Source organism: Panthera pardus, unplaced genomic scaffold (assembly GCF_024362965.1).
Source record: "Panthera pardus isolate Hobbes unplaced genomic scaffold, ASM2436296v1 HiC_scaffold_17, whole genome shotgun sequence".
In the NCBI taxonomy this organism is placed as follows: Eukaryota; Metazoa; Chordata; class Mammalia; order Carnivora; family Felidae; genus Panthera; species Panthera pardus.
Genome location: NW_026526732.1, coordinates 135,393,379 through 135,409,567, shown reverse-complemented (window position 1 = coordinate 135,409,567; position 16,189 = coordinate 135,393,379). Strand labels below are relative to the sequence as shown.

At 46.2% G+C, this 16,189-nt stretch overlaps 1 protein-coding gene across 1 annotated transcript in view; it reads right to left on the bottom strand.

Annotated features, from left to right (window-relative positions):
- ADGRF5 (adhesion G protein-coupled receptor F5) overlaps positions 1–15,091 on the bottom strand; it is a 98,416-nt gene extending 83,325 nt beyond the window's left edge. Inside the window, exon 1 of the mRNA XM_019457348.2 lies at positions 14,872–15,091. The gene's annotated coding sequence lies outside the window, so the exon portion shown is untranslated. The remainder of the gene's footprint in view (positions 1–14,871) is intronic.
- Between the last annotated feature and the right edge of the window lie 1,098 nt (positions 15,092–16,189).

Here is a 16,189-nt window from a genome sequence, read left to right as displayed (position 1 = left end):
CCCCCAGGCCACCTGAAAAAAAAAAAAAAAAAGGTAGTGTGTGGCTCTGATCAGGGGTCAGAGGGAAACCAGCTTCAGCTTCACTTGACTTAAAGGAAGGAAGCAGGAAGCCCTGCTTGAGGACAGGGGTGAAGCCGTCCTCTGGGACCGGCTGTCCTATTACCTCCTGACCCCCTGTCTCTAATCGAGAACACGCACAGAGAGCAGAGCGTCTGCAGCACTTTCCACACCTCTCTCAAGATTAGAGACCACGTCTTGCACAAGAATCGATCCTTCTGGTTACTACTAAGTGTTTACGCCCTGTCAGGCAGTGGGTCGAGTCCCGAGGGAGCCTCACAACTGCCTAAGGGAGGAGCCACTGTTGTCCTATTTTAGAGGCAAGAAACTCAGTCTCTGAGCTGAGTTGGAGAGGATGGAACGCAGAGCGGCCTCATGGCCGAGGCCCCGTGTCCTGCCTCGGGTGGGGTTGAGCCTTCCCGGGACTCTAGCATCTGCGGGGCCTGGAGCACGACCCTCAGAACATCGTGGTTGTGCTGCTGGATGGACAGCGCTGGGGCCCATCTGTTGTTAGTCAAACCTAGCTGCCCGTAGAGCAAGATTTAGAAACGCATGAAGTGAACTTCGGGATAACTTACTACTATGATACGTGTGGGATCAGATGCCAGGTATCCTTCTCATTCTGTTCTTCTGGGTCTGCTGCCTGTGGCACCTGCTCCTCAGAATATCCCTTCCCACGGAAGCATTACATGCAAGGATGGATTTAAATATGGTAATAGCGACGTTGTGTGGATTCGCATCACGCACTCTACGTCATGGCTGAAATCCTCTTTTCGTATGTCTCTTCTTCTAAGTCGTGCGTCGTTCATTCATTCGTTCATTCATTCATTCATTCAGCAAATATGTGTGAAAACCAGACACTAACCTAGACCCTGGAGTCAAGCATAGAACAGATAACTAAAACAGCTGTCCCTGAGTTCGCATTCTAGTTGGGGAAGAGTGCTGACAAGCCTCCAGGTCCCCCTCTGCCCTTTGCTGCCCTGCTGTGTGCCCAGGAGGCCGACCCCACACCTCGTGGTGCCTTGTCATCTCAGAAGGGGATGGCAGGACCGGGAGGGTGGGAAATCCCAGCAGAAGGCTGCAGGATGGAAAGAAAGGGGAGCCAGCTACTTGCTCCCTCCTTTCCTTGCCGGGCTGCAGTTTTGGTAGGAGGCTGTGTTCCTCCACCCTCAGTCCAATTCTGGGGAGCTCCCTCCGCCCCAGCCACAGATGGCGCCAGTCTCCTCTGACACCCCAACATCAACCTTCTTGCCCCTTTGTGCCCCAGGGGAGGCAACCAAGGTCTTCTTGATGCTGCTGGTGCCCTGTTGACTTAACTGCCTCTACCTCTTTCAAGTAGCTTTTGACAATGTCATTTCTTTTTAATATAGACCAAAAACAAAATAAGTTATATATCAGAGGAGCAAAAACGCTATGTAGAAACATAGAGCCCAGCAAGGGCAATAAAGTGTGTGTGTGGTGGGGGGTGGGGGGTGGCGCCTGGGTGGCTCAGTCGGTTGGGCGGCTGACTACAGCTCAGGTCATCATCTCACGGTTTGTGAGTTCGAGCCCCGCGTCGGGCTCTGTCCTGAGCGCTCAGAGCCTGGAGCCTGCTTTCTGATTCTGTGTCTCCCTCTCTCTCTGCTCCTTCCCTGCTTGCTCTCAGTCTCTCTCTCTCTCTCTCTCAAAAATAATAAGCAATAAAAAAAATTTTTTTTAAATGTGCGTGTGTGCACGCACGTGTATGCACATGCACATGAGCTTGTGTGTTGGTGGGGGTGGCATCACGCCCCTCTTTCTTCCATGTTATTGAAAATCCCTTTTCGGACCCTTATCCCACCCTTACCTAGCCTCAGAGACTCAGACCTCTTGCTTTTGGGTTTCCTGCTGTGTCCTTTTTCCTTATGTGTCTTAAACAGAGCAGTTCAGACCAATCACAGCTTCTACTTCCCAGCGTGTGTCCCAGTCTTCCCAAGCAAAGTGCCCTCCATCAGTTACCATCCTACTTCCAAAGTGATGTTAGGAGGTATTGACAACCGTAAATGTTTTCTAGAACATGTAGTTTCTGAATAAACATGACTTACAGTTTACATGATTTAACACAATTTATAGTTTTGTGTGTTTGGGAGGCATGTAGGCTCTTTAACCATGGAAAGCCTGCCGGACAAGTTCCAATGTTTCTTCAGCACGTTCTTGCTGGAAGAATGATGATGCTCTGGGTGCCTTCTAAAGCACTGTGCTCTCTTTCCCTGCCTTTCTGGTGGCCTCATCCCACCCCCCACATGCCATTTCATGAGCAGAAAATCAGAGCTGAGCCTGATGGCTTCCCTCCCTCCCACATTCTGAGAGCCCTTGATGAATACTATTGACTGGAAAATAATTTCTGTGTATTTCTGTAAGTTTTTGTTCTTTCAAACATCTAGGAGGCTGATGATAGTGAGCAACTTGTGGGGTTGCTGCCAAAGTAGATGAGGCCACGGGAGGGGAGTTGTTCTTCTATGGAGTTCAGGACTCAGTACCCTCCAAATATGGCATCTTGGCATATTGAATATTTTAAGCTGAAGGAATGTGAGAAAATGGCAGAAGCAGGAAGATCCCCTTGATTTTCCCCAGCCCTTCTCCCCTGGAGCAGATGAAAAGACCCTCATGGAAGAGGTACACCCTACCCCCCATACCCAAGATGGAAGGACACTGAGAAGACTGAGCAAGAAGGCCCTGCTGAGTCTCCGCCTTTAACTATACTTGGCTCATACTCTGTCCTACTACATCTTTCCATGGCTCTCCATCCACCACCATACCTGGCTCAAAGGCCCTCAGTTCTGTTTCTTCAGGCCCTCGTTTCTTTAGAAAGGCTTCCATATCATCTAAAACTTATGTTAAATAAATGTATATGCTTTGTCCTGTTGTCTTTGTCAGTGTAATTTTCACACTCAGCCAGGGACCCATTTTTCCCCTACATTCCCAAGCCATGGATGAAACCTTGGAGCATACCTGCTCTTCTCACCATAAGAGGGAGCATCTTGGTGGATGTGAACAAGCACCTGAGACTAGGTCCTGGTGATTCTCATAGGGAGAGTGCTTGATAAGCTCTTGGGGGTCTACTGACCAGGGCTTCCAGACCCTGCATGTGACCTTGTCCGGTGTCTCAGGATAGAGTCCAGAATCTTCATCATTAACAAGCTCTCTAGGTGGCTCTCGTATAAGATCAACTCTGAACACTTCTGTTCTAGGGACAACCAGCTATGTTCAACCACAAAGAGCTCCATAGTAAGCCCTCTCCTCTCCCCAAAGTTCACCTTATTTTTCTCCATTTTTCAGATCACATCAAAGCAGAAGTCTCAGGGACTCATTGCTCCCTCCTTTAATTAAGGGATCTTTTCTGCCTGTAGGTGTGGGAGTCTTGCTTGAACAGGGCAATTGAGTGGTCAAGCTCTAGGTATCTGGATGGAGTCTAGGCAGGGATTAGAACTCAGGCAGCTCAAAGGTGTGTGACAACATCGAGCAATGGGAGAGCACTGGCTGCCCCGTGAGTTTCTGGAGGCTCAGGGCAACTATCTAAGCAGACAACCAAATCGATATATTTGGGAGACTTTGACTAAAATCCTTATGTGAAAATTAAATAAATGAGGGGATAGAGCACTCTGGTGCAAGCGTATCGTTTCTTGGGCTCAATGAAAGCCATTTTCTGCTTATTTCCTTTTTATACAGTTACTGTTAATTTCAATTATTTTTAGTAACTTCCCTTTGAGCTCATTGTTTATAACTCAAAAGTGATTTTCAGTGAATGCTGACTTTTGTTGTGAGGATATAGAATGCAGAGCTCTGGTAACTAATTTCGCTGGTAAACGAAGGGGCAAAATGGGGTAGTATAAAAAAAAATATCTTAAAATGGGTATTTAGCCCATTTCTTCCATTTGCAACCGAGATTGTCAATGGAACTGAATCTACTTTGGATGGATGAGGATGTCCAGATGCTTCCAAATATTCAGAATGGTAATTGCATTTTAATATTATAGATAGAGGAATTTAAGCTACTGGACTGGTAATAAAACCCTCACAGAAACTTGGTTTTCTGTGATTCGTCTTTATTTCTGCTCTTGGGAGCCTCACTTTGATTCATCACTCATTTATGTTAATGATTGTTCATTTGGCCACTGGCTATTGTTCACATCAACCTTTTTCTTCTAGATCTTTGGTGTAAAAATTTAGTTTGTGACCATGACAGTAAAAAATGTACCTTTTTTTTTTATTGTAAGTAAAAGGAAACATTAAACTTCCAGGATCCTTTCCTCTCCATCCACCCTTTCACCCCTCCTTTGTTTGGGGTGATTCTGAGTTTCCCAGCCTCTTCCTGCCATATCTTTCGAGGAGGAAATAACAACCTTTGGACATATGTTGGCCTTAGCCAGCTGGCCATACTCAAAGAAACCAATCGCCTATTTCCACTGTTCACAGGCCATTCCGTAAAGACTCAGATTCAAACTGTTTTCAAAGGTAGAGAAACTTGCTTAAAAGCTGAGGCTGTAAAGCCCTCCAAAGGGACAAACCCTTGACTTAAGTGTTTGCTTGGGGCAACAAGTGACTTCCTGCTTTGCAAACAGAAGTTTCAAAGGGTTGATTGTTGAAATTCCAAAGAAACCTACAAGTCACCGTATTTTGAACCACTTACAGAGCAAAATGAGCCCGAATATGGGGAATATTTGGATTAAATTTGCTTCAACTACAGAAATATTTAGAAGTTAAAGGAGCATTATAGCAAAGAAAGTAAGAGAGTCATGCATCCTGGCAGGAATTGTCAAATTTTAATGCGGCTTAAGAATGACCCAAATAATTTTGTGTAAGTTCTTGGCTATATGATCAGAGATTCTTCCCAGTAGCAGCACGAACACCACCCGGGACTTTGTTAGAAATGCCAATTCTTGAGACTACTCAGACCTTCAGATTCTAAAATTCGGGGGGATAGGCCCAGAGATTGGTGTGGATCAATCAGCTCCCCAGAGGTGATTTTCAGGCACACAAAAGTTTAATAACCACTGAGATACAGCATGATCTCTCTCTCTCTCTCTCTCTCTCTTTTTTTATCATAGTAGTTCTCACTTTGAGAAAAATACTGTTGCCTGGTTCCCAGGCCTAGGCCTGTTGTATCAAAACATTCAGAGAAACACTGGGGTACAGGTGTCACTTGCCTGACGCCCCCACGTGGTCCTTGAAGGCCCAAGTCAAGGTCATTCCCTCCAAGAACCTGCCTCTGACTCCCTCTGGTTGCATGTATACCTCTGCCCCTCACTACTCTGTCAAAGCACTTCCTGAACTGCACTGTAATGGTCTATTTGTGGGTTCTTCCTCTGCCCTGTGATCCCGCTTTCCCCGACTCTCACCCCCAAGGCCAGACCTGTCTGTCTCCTGTTGTGCGCCTGGGACCCAGCACAGTGTTGCACATAGAGTAGGCTGGTGTTCAATCAGCGTTTGTTATGAATGAATCCTCCAGGCGGCACATGATTAGAGGTGCTTATAAGAGGTTAAGAGCAGGGGCTCTGGCACCAGAGTACCTAGGCTCAAGTCCCAGCGCTACCATTGACTAGCTATGTAAGTTTAATCTCCCTGTTCCTCAGGGGTTGGCATTGATGACATTTTGTGATTATTAATCACCGCTCTGGCAGGGAAGCAACTCCACCACAGGTTATGTGCTGAGTGCCTTTCAAGAAATTGTTCCTGCACAATGTCACTTAATTTTCACCACAATTTGTGAACTGCTTGGCGATTCCCATTTGAGAGAGGGAGGCTTAGAAAAGGTAATCAATTTGCCAAGCCTTCTTGAAAAACTCTATAGATTGGAGGGGTGCCTGGGTGGCTCAGTCGGTTAAGTGTCCACCTCTTGATTTCAGCTCAAGATCATGATTCTGGCATCGTGGGATTGAGCCCTCCATCAGGCTCTGCACTGAGCGTGGAGCCTGCTGAAGATTCTCTCCCTCTGGGGGCCTGGGTGGCTCAGTCGGCTGAGCGTCCGACTGTGGCTCAGGTCATGGTCTCACCGTTCACGAGTTCGAGCCCCCACGTCGGGCTCTGTGCTGACAGCTCAGAGCCTGGAGCCTGCTTCAGATTCTGTGTCTCCCTCTCTATGCCCCTCCCCGACTCATGCTTTGTCTCTCTCTGTCTCAAAAAATAAATAAAAACATTAAAAAAAAAAAAAAGATTCTTTCCCTCTGCCCCTCTCCCCCGCTTGCATGTGTGCTCTCTCTCAAATAAAATATAAATAAATAAATAAATAAATAAATAAATAAAATGGGTTCTGGAGGACAAGTAGTTTACTTGACAGAGAAGGGAGAAAAGAGGACTCTAGACAGAGGAATGGAGGGCAGCAGGGAGGTGGTATAGATGGAGGGGAGAAGGTGGTCCAGATCATGGCCATCAGGAAGGTGTAGGGAGAGCAGACCGAAAGGAACCTACAAAGAAGACTGGGAAGGCCCAGCGAGGGAAGGAAGAGTGAGACCGTAGTGTCCTAGCAGGCAGGGACCAGACTGAGGGAGGTGGTTGTCAACAACTGCTGTGGGCAACAAAGCGAGATGTGTCCGGGGACACTGAGGTCAGAGAGAATCCTGGCAAGAGCATTCCTCAAGGTGCACGGGGGGAGGGCACATGGGAAGACAGAACAGAGCAGTTTTCAAGGTGCGTGGTTGGTGACGACTTGAAGACAGACACATCCAAAATTCTTCAAAAATTTATTTGGCGAGAGAAATGGAAGATGAACGAGGAGTGTGGGGTGGGGAAGATCTGCTGTTCCTGTAGTTTTGAATTAAGAAGGACCTGAGTAGGGACATCTGGGTGGCTCGGTCGGTGGCTCAGTTCATGAGTTTGAGCCCCACATCGGGCTCTGTGCTGACGGCTCAGAGCCCGGAGCCCACTTCGGATTCTGTGTCTCCCTCTCTCTCCCTGCTCTTCCCCCACTCGTGCTTTGTCTCTCTCTCCTTCAAAAATAAATAAAAAAAGAAGAAGGACCTGAGTAGAACTCAATAATAATGGGAAAGAGCCAATCACTGAGGAGAGTACCAAGGCCACTGGAGGTTCCTGGGAGGGAGAGGAGAGCTGGCCTCTGGATGCAGGGAAAGGTCATCTCTTCTCTTGAGACAGGAAAAGAGGAGGAAGAGTTGAGTGTTGAAAACGATCCTTTCATGGAATTAGTGGTGAGAAAGCAAGGGAGTTATTTCCTTTGGGAAGGCCGAGCTGTCCCCTGGGAGTGATGTGCGTGTGTGTGTGTGTGTAGGCACCCATTTATGTCTACCTGCACTCGTGCACTTGGCTTGGAGATTTGTGGACAGAGGAGTCACCGTGAAAATAGTGATAATTAGAGTCTCCAGCTGGGCGAGGGTTCATGTGTCTCTTTTGATTGCCCTAGACTTAGACTATACAGTTATATGGATTCTTTGCATCCTCACTTATAACATATGAGTGTGTGTGTGTGTGTGTGTGTGTATGTGTAACTGTCATATATTCTTGAAGTTTCTTGCAGGCAGAACTTCTGCTTTCCCTGCGTGCCTAGTAGGGTTTAGGTATGTAGTAAATGCTCAATAAATAACTTAGTTGATTGGATGATTTCAACTCATGGTGCCCTGCATGATCCAGTAAGCAGACTCCAAACAAGAACAGCAGCTGTCATGCTAGGCGGGTCCTACCCTGGGGACAGGGAACTGAAATCGGGGCAGCATTTTTCTGTAAGGCATATATGGTAAAGAAAGTAGACATTTCCCCGGGTCTGAACAACGACTGGGTGCATGCTGTGATACTGAATGAAAGCTTTTCAGATAAGATGTTTTGTGCTTTATCACCCATTTCCTCCACCCCCACACATGCACACTGACGCACACACACACACACATAAACCTGCAGGTGCACACACACACCCCAAGTATGAAATCTTTCTTCTTCTTAGAAGGCTGGAAACGTGATTCTTCTGTGATGCGGGGACACAGGAGTGGTGGGCAGGAGAAAGGGTTAAGTAAGGATCTCTAGTAATGCTTCCACTTGTTCTCTGAGGATTAACAAAGAGAGGAAGCACAGCCTTTGTAGAAGGAAATTCCCAGGCCCCACTTCGGACATTCGCAACCTGCCCTGTGAACCCCTGAGGGGGTGTCTGATAATAAACACTCGCAAACAAAACAATCCATAAAGGCGTTTTTGACAACATTCTTGCATTTTCACCAAAGAGTTAGAACACCTTTTCCTGCATCTGCAGGCCTGGAGGGGGCCTGGACATCCACCTACCAGCTGAGCCCAAGGATCCCTGCCCAGGACTACTATTCATACGTGCGGGTCTCCTTGCCCCTCGGGCCTGATTGTACAGGGGCCTCGTCCCCACACGGGGCTGCTAACATGCAGGTCACAGACCCCACACAGAGTGGCTATGGACCGCCCTGCACAGACCTGAGACCTGCTCCTTCATCTTCCCTAGTGACCCCCAGACACAACTTTTGAGTGTTGCAACCTTGAGTACTAATGCAGTGACCTTCTCCAGCTGTGGAGACAGCCTGACAAGAGATAAAAACTCTACTAGCAAAATGTGTCAATAAAGTAAGAAACCTAATGGCTTCTCTCTCTGTAGTGGCAAAAAAGATAATAAAGGATAAAACAAACAAAAACTAAACAGCGACCTCCAAAACAGCAACAACGAAAAGCCCTCCAGACTTGATGGTCAATAGTTTTAGTCATTTCTTGTCAGAAGCTCAAAGCATATTAGGCCCCAAATGCAAAACCTTGAGCCAGAGTCTACTTTGAGCCAGTTTATTTGTGATATTGCACCTTATTCCTCCCCAAACTAATAGGACGTGAGGTTTGTTGCATCCATTTTGTAGATGAATAAATCAAGGAACAGAAACTGGCCCTAGGATAATAGCAAAGATCTCGGTGATTCAGATAGATTTCTGATTACCTGCTCTCTGTACGTGTGTGTATGTGTGTATGTAGCTGTATGTATGTACATGGATGCTTTTTTTTCAAAATATCTTCTTTTTTTAATTTTTTTAATGTTTATTTATTTTAGAGACAGAGAGAGAGAGAGAGAGAGAGAGAGAGAGACGGAGACAGAGTGTAGATGGAGCTGAGCAGAGAGAAAGAGACGCGGAATCCAAAGCAGGTTCCAGGCTCTGAGCTGTCAGCACAGAGCCTGACGCGGGGCTTGAACTCACGAAGTGTGAGATCATGACCTGAGCCAAAGTCGGACACTTAACCGGCTGAGCCACCCAGGTGCCCCAACTTTTTTTTACTATAATATGCTTGACAACCCCTTTACTAAATGCAGTCAAATGCAGGATCTTTGAATGACATCCCTGTTTCTGGGCTAGACCAGAATCCACTTCATGGCATGGGTGAGGATTAGATCCTCAGCTGCCAATAGAAAGCTGAGTCTTTATTTCTGAAATGCCATCACTGATCTCTGGGGTATTTTTAGATGAAATAATCATACATGTCTATTCATTTGCATCTGCCCAGAGCTGGCGGGCGACCTCCATGTTGACCCCGGCATTCAGGACCATGTAGACGAAGGGAATGACAGGTTCCAGATCTCTCTCTGGGCGGGGTTACCATGAGCCTTCCACTCAGGCCTCCTGCCCTTTGTACTGTAACAATGCACGGAAACACAGCCTTGTTAGAGGAAATTCCCAGGGCCATAGCTTGGACATTAGACAGTTGCTTTGCTATGCTGGCCAGGCTGATGTGCATCTAAAAATAAACACACTGGTCTGCATGGGCTTCTATGATTTTGCCATGCACAGTTGATTATATTTCAAAGAGTTTTATTTTTCACTTGGCTTTTAAGAAAGCAAGCCTTTAGGTAAACCTGGAGAATAAAATATATCACGGTTTCATCTTGATTTGACAAAACGTTAGCATTTTCTGACACCCATTTCTGTTGGAAGGACCACTGTCCTTTTGTTCTGTGACTCCACGACAAGACGGAAGAAGCATAGCATACTGAGTTGCTGCATAAGTGACTGCAGAAGATGTGAGGGTTCAAAACCACATGTCAGCCAGTTCTTCCGAGTGCAGGAAGGATAAAGTATTAGCAAAGAAGCCTAGGGCCACCCAGCCATAGATGATGCAAACACACAGGACCCACTTAAGCGAAATTCTCCCTGCCCTAAGTCTCGAGGTCCTTAACTGGCAGAGAGGCTGTTATCAGCTGTGGTTCATTTAGCAAAGGAAAGATGGATGGAAAGATGGGCTAAAGACCTCAACTCAGAGCAGGCAGACAGCCCCAGCCAGTTCTCCTCTCTTCCTAAGAGTCGAGTATTCTGCTTGTGGTCCCTGAAATTTAGAGGAGAGTAGAAGCACTTAGTTTGCACTTAAAATTAGATTTCTGAATAGCTAAGAATACATATTCATAGAGTAGTGTTTCTATTTTATAGATAAAGCAGAGATCGGAGACAAAGCCCTGAGTCTTGCTGTTACTTGCCTGACTCTAGTTTGGCGGGAAAAGTACCAGAATGTGGCAATTTTCCATCAAATAAGAATGTGTTTGCAGCACAAGAAGTAACCCACAATCTAGTTAGCGAGTAACCCAAGAAGAGCGCTTTGAGGTGAACTTTTCCCACCTCATTGTTCTCATTCCTTTTGTTTTTTTTTTTTCCTGGACGTCCACCGTAGCTCTATTGTTGTGGCAAAGGACCTATTTAGAAACGATCGCTGCAGATGTATAGAGCTAGCTAATGAAAATGCAGCTAAGATCACTCTCCAGCCTGATGATTTTTTTTTTTTTTTGCAACCCTCCTTTGGTGGTTTGGGCTGGGGCCCTGACATCACAAGACTCCTGGTGGCTTTGAGCAGGAAGGACCGAGAGGTCATCACCCGGACTCCACCCAGTGCGGGCATCCCTTTGGGAACACCCCGGCCGTGGGCCTCCAGGGTGCTGGCATACTGCCTGGGACAGGGCGTTCACCACACCGCAAGGCAGCCAGCCCACCCAGTTTCAGACAGTCCTGATGGTGGGTAAGCCCTTCCACACGTGGAACTAAAACTCGTGGCCCTATAATTTCCACTCATCAGTCTTCCGTTGACTTCTTTTCCCACATAGAGCGATCTTTAAGGATTTGAAGGCAACCTTCACATGCTGCAAGGGCAACTTTGTACTTCGAATATCTCCTGGTTCCTTCAACCAATCTGCAAATGACAATTTTCTCATTTTCACCATCTTGGCCAGCCTCCTCTTTCAAGATCTGATGTATTTCTCGAGGCAACATATTCGATACTGAAGCCGATGAATCTCTACAACCTTGTGTGCCAAAGATTATCTGCATTTTCAGAAACAAAACTAAGCCTTGACAAGATACAGCCACTTATTTTAAAAAGTGGCAGAAGGGGGACCCAAAACCAGGGCCGCCTCTTTCTAGCCCACCACATGCCTCTGATTAAACAAGAAATGTTGACCAGGTATTGATCTCAGGCCAGGGTTGATCTCAGGTACGTTGTAAGACTGCTGACAGGTCATTAGGAATCTCGTATGTAGGTTGATATCCCTTTTGTTGCAAGTAAGTAACTTGTGTTTACTACTAGAGAGTAAAGTTTCCTGGAGAGGTTAGGAAATGACCAGCAGAAAACACTCTGGCTCCTGAAAGGCAACTGCAGACAAGGTGTGTGTGCGTGTGCGTGTGTGTGTGTGTGTGTGTGTGTGTGTGCAGGGAGTATGGAAGCAAAGAGGTGCATGAGTGACAAGAAGCAAGAAGGAATTCAGAAAGTCTGGCGGCATTTCCTTTGGAAGCTCCAGATGATGATGGAGCAAGACAAGAAAGCTTGAAGAAGGAAAGAGTCATTACCCGAGATTACCCAAGCGGTTTGCTTCGGACGGTGGTTGTGTCTGCGGCACAAAGAGGAGGTATTTCTTTCCTTCCAGCTGTCCACGCATCCCATGGAAGCGCAAACTATGGGGACAAAGGCTACGATGTCCTGCACAACATCTGATTCTAGGTGAAATATGGTTAAGACATACATCTTTGGGTGGAAAAAAAGAAAAAGGGAATCCTTGTAGCTGTGCCACAGTGGGGGTCAGGGATGGGCTATCTGTCTTTAAGCTTTTAGATTTTTCCTTCACTGCTTGATAGAGCTACAGTCTTCCCTTCTTCTGGCTGCTTTCCAAAAAGAGAGATTGCCTGAGGATGATATGGCCTCCTTCCTCAGCTGCCCTACTTCAACCAGCTCTATACCCAGCAACTAATGCCAAATGGGTTTCTTTAAGCTGCAGGGCACTGCTCCCTAGGAACTATTGCCACACTGTGCCTGATGGCTGAGCACATGGCACAGTAATGCAATGACTCCCTTAAGATCTCTTCTTTGTCAGCATTGTCCTTCAAATAACCATGCAGCATGAGAGAAGGTGACTGCATAGACTCCCTGGAGCCTCTCATGAAAGCAAGAACTTCTCCTTAGAGCTCTGTGCCCTGTTCACCGTTTGAGAAAATCAAGTTTCAGGGAATGGATGTGGCCCCACCCGAGTTCATATGGTAAGTGAGTTACAGGTGCAGGACTAAATCAGGACTAACTAAAGGCCAGCCCAGCTTTCTTTCTGCTAAATCACACTGCCTTCTGGTGCCCAATGCCTTCACCTGCATATGCCAATATTTATTACAGATCGGACTTTCAGTTTTTCTTAATCCCTTTCAGGAAGAAGTGGAATAGAGAATAATAAAGAACGTGTCCTCTGTACAGGGAGCTTCATGGTGGCAGTATTCGCATCTGTATCTGCATTTGCCATCGTATCCTTATCACATGGCGCAGTGCCTGATATGTGGAAGGTGCTCAGCACATAGTTGCTGAAAACCGAGTAAGTCTCTGACTTGGAGTGGTGGAGGAGGAGGGGCACAGGTAGAGAAACACCTAATGGGAGAGCCTGCCCACAGAGACATAAAGAAATAGATTCCGAAAGGTATGGCACATAGTAGGTACTCAAAATCCTTGGTGGAAAAAACGATTTCAGCAAAATCTCGTAAAAGATAGCAGGGCAAAATGTTGCGGGGCTTGGCAATCTCCTTGGAAAACCGCACACTTTAAACCTCAGTCTGGTTACTAATTTGGGTTCTTCAAACAATATATCCATTTATTTGTTCATTCATTTGTTCGTGAATTCAGTAAACATTGATTGAACACACGGTATACACCTGGCATGGTTTCAAGGGCTATAGCTTCAAAAATAAAAGACCAATAACCCCTCATGGATGAAAATAAGCACAGCAACCATAATTTAATGTGCTAAGGGCTATGACAGAAGCATTTCACCAAGTGCCATAAAGGCATAGACTTGAGAGACACTCGGTCTGCGGCGGACTGGATGAGGGGTAGGAAGGGGTAACTAATCAGGCCGCAATGGTAGCTGGGTAGAGGGGGTTAATGGCAGCCTCCTGGACACACAGCACACAGAAATGTAAGTAGGCTTTAGAGCTCTCACATATTGGGGAAACAGAAGGTGTTCAGTACAACCAGAAAGACTTATGGACGGGATGAAAAGGAACAAACTTTGAAGGTCTTCTCTGCCTTCCTTACGTCGGGGCTTCTCAGACTGTAATGTGCCTATGAATCACCCAGGAACCTGGTTAAAATAGAGATTCACTAAGTCTGGGGAGGGAATGGAGAATTTGCATCTCTAACGAGCTCCCAAGTGATGTGTGATGCAGCTGGTCCCAGAATGGACTACCCCTTAGGTAGCAAGGAGATAAGCAATGGGGTGCAAAGGAAACATTTCACTGAGGAGAGTGACATTGTCAGAACTGCATTTCCCAAAGACCTCTGTGGCAGGATATGCAGGATGGAATGGAGAGAGACCGTGCTGAGGTAGAATTCTTAAGTGCAAGAAATTACGAGCATCTGAACGAAAGAAGCTTTGGGAAGAATAGTTAACGTTCAATAAATGGGATAAATTGGCTGATATTCTGTGAAGTCACCATAATTTATTTCTCCCAGAGGAAGGGCTGGTTGTGATGATAAAAATGAAACACTAAAAACAAAAAGCAAAAAAAAAAAAAAATCCAGAGAAATATGTAGTGTTATTTGAATAAAACTTGACCCTTCTCCAAGTCTCAGTTCACACATCATCTTGATTCTCAGTAGTGACCAGCAAAAGCAACCAGTTAAGGGGTGAGCATCATCCTTGTAGACAGTTATCAAAACGGACAAAGTAAAATCAGCCTGTCAGCCATCACTTGATAGACATTGTCACTGCTTGCATCTAATTTCGGGAAACCACAGAGAGAGCAATTGTTTCATAGCAAAATCTGGAAAATAACAGGGAAGTCCACCAGATCTGAACAAAATGCTTATTCATTTACTCATGACTTACAGATACCCTAAATTAGAAACATCTATTTCTATTTCTGTCAGAAAATCCTCTGTAAACTCTGGTACATTTTTAACACCCCCCCTCCCACCAATAAAACCCCCAAAACTCAGAAAGAAGTAAAAACAACAACAACAACAAAACATGGTAAGGGTCTATGATTTGAAAAGAAAAGGCAGGCGGTAAGCTTTTCCCCTTTATGCAGAAGCCAAAACAATGCAACTTCTAATGAGATTTGCCCTCCAAAGAAAATAAGAATCAGCTTCATGTTTTCTGTATCATGCTAGTTGGCATTTTTTATCCAAATATGTTCACATTCAAAACAAAAACCAAAAACCAAGAAACCCAAATGTCATCTCCCCACTCACAATTTTTTTCTCACGGTCCAATCATCAGGCAGTCTCAGCAAGACCCACATGTTGAAAACACACAGCCAGCTAGAGAAGCAATATGGACATACATATCTACTTCAGAGCACCTTGATTCATGTCAAGACAGAGCAAAATAATTCAGGGACCTACCTTTCTCTTCTGTGGCTTGCAGGCTCCTGAAATTTGACCCTGTACTGGAGATCTTCCTGGGAACCTCTTAAGTGAGGTGTAACTCAAGGGTGAGTTCACACAACCACAGGAGGGTGGGGTTTCACAAGACCAGACTTCAGATCCTCGGGACTCACACAGACTTTAGGGAGCAGAGGTGAACTGCCTTCTGTCCTCCTGCTGCAGGAAAAAGCTGGAAGGCTGAGTATGGCTGGAGGTGGGGGCGGAGGCTGGGGGAGGGGAAGTAATATGGGAACCATAATAAATAAGAGATCCTCTCCACATGATTTCCTGTATTTGGTGCCTGTTGCCTTTCTCTAGGCTCCCTAGAGGAAATAAGAAATTTAAACTTGTCCTTTGGCCACTGGGAAGAGGAGAATAAACATGCTAAGACCCAAGAAAAGTGTGAACGAGCAGAGCGACAGGCAGGGAGCTGAGGGGCCACCTAGCTTTACCTTTTACCGAGTGCTTTCTTCCTGAAGTTTCTCCAAGTGTTTAACTCTGAAAAAGTCAAGAATGCCCTCATCCTCTCCCAGTGAGCCGAAGCATTTTCTGGCCACGGTCCAGATGTGTTACAGAGCCATTGAAGGAAGACAGTTCAGAGCAGGCCTGGAAGAGTCTGTTTGCCAGCATAGGGGAAGACGCTCTCCTTTCTGTCTTTGGAAATGCTGGTGACATTCTGTGTCTAATCTTGGGACAACTCCGAAAGTCCCAGGCCGTTTCACCTCAGGGTTTAAAGAATTATCTGAAGGCTGCCATCCCCAGACTGCTGGAAGCAGAACACCCTCTATAATTTGAGGGGCTCAATGCAAAAATGAAACCGCAAGGCCATTTATCCAAAAATTAAGGGTTTCAAGACGGTGGGGCACCTGGGTGGCTCGGTTCGTTAAGTATCTGACTCTTGACTTTGGCTCAGGTCGTGATCTCATGGTTCATGATTCGAGAGCCCATGTCGGGCTCTCTCTCCCCTGACGGCGCAGAGGCTGCTTGGGATTCTCTCTCTCCCTCTCTGTCTCTCTCTGACCCTCCCCTGCTTGTACCCCCCCCCCAAAAAAAAAATAAATAAATAAACTCTTAAAAAAAGGATTTCAAGATAGTGACAGCAGAACATAGAGCCAAATACAAGGACCCTTTTGATAGGGGCTGTGTGCAACTATACACATGTATGCCCGCAGAGCCAGTCCTGGCTACAGAAAGAAGGTTGAAACTGCGCGCGTGTTGGTTTCAACCAGCTGAGTTATCAAGAGGCCTGGGCTGTAGACATGTTTTCCCGAGGGGTGACAGTCAGCCCTCGAATGCC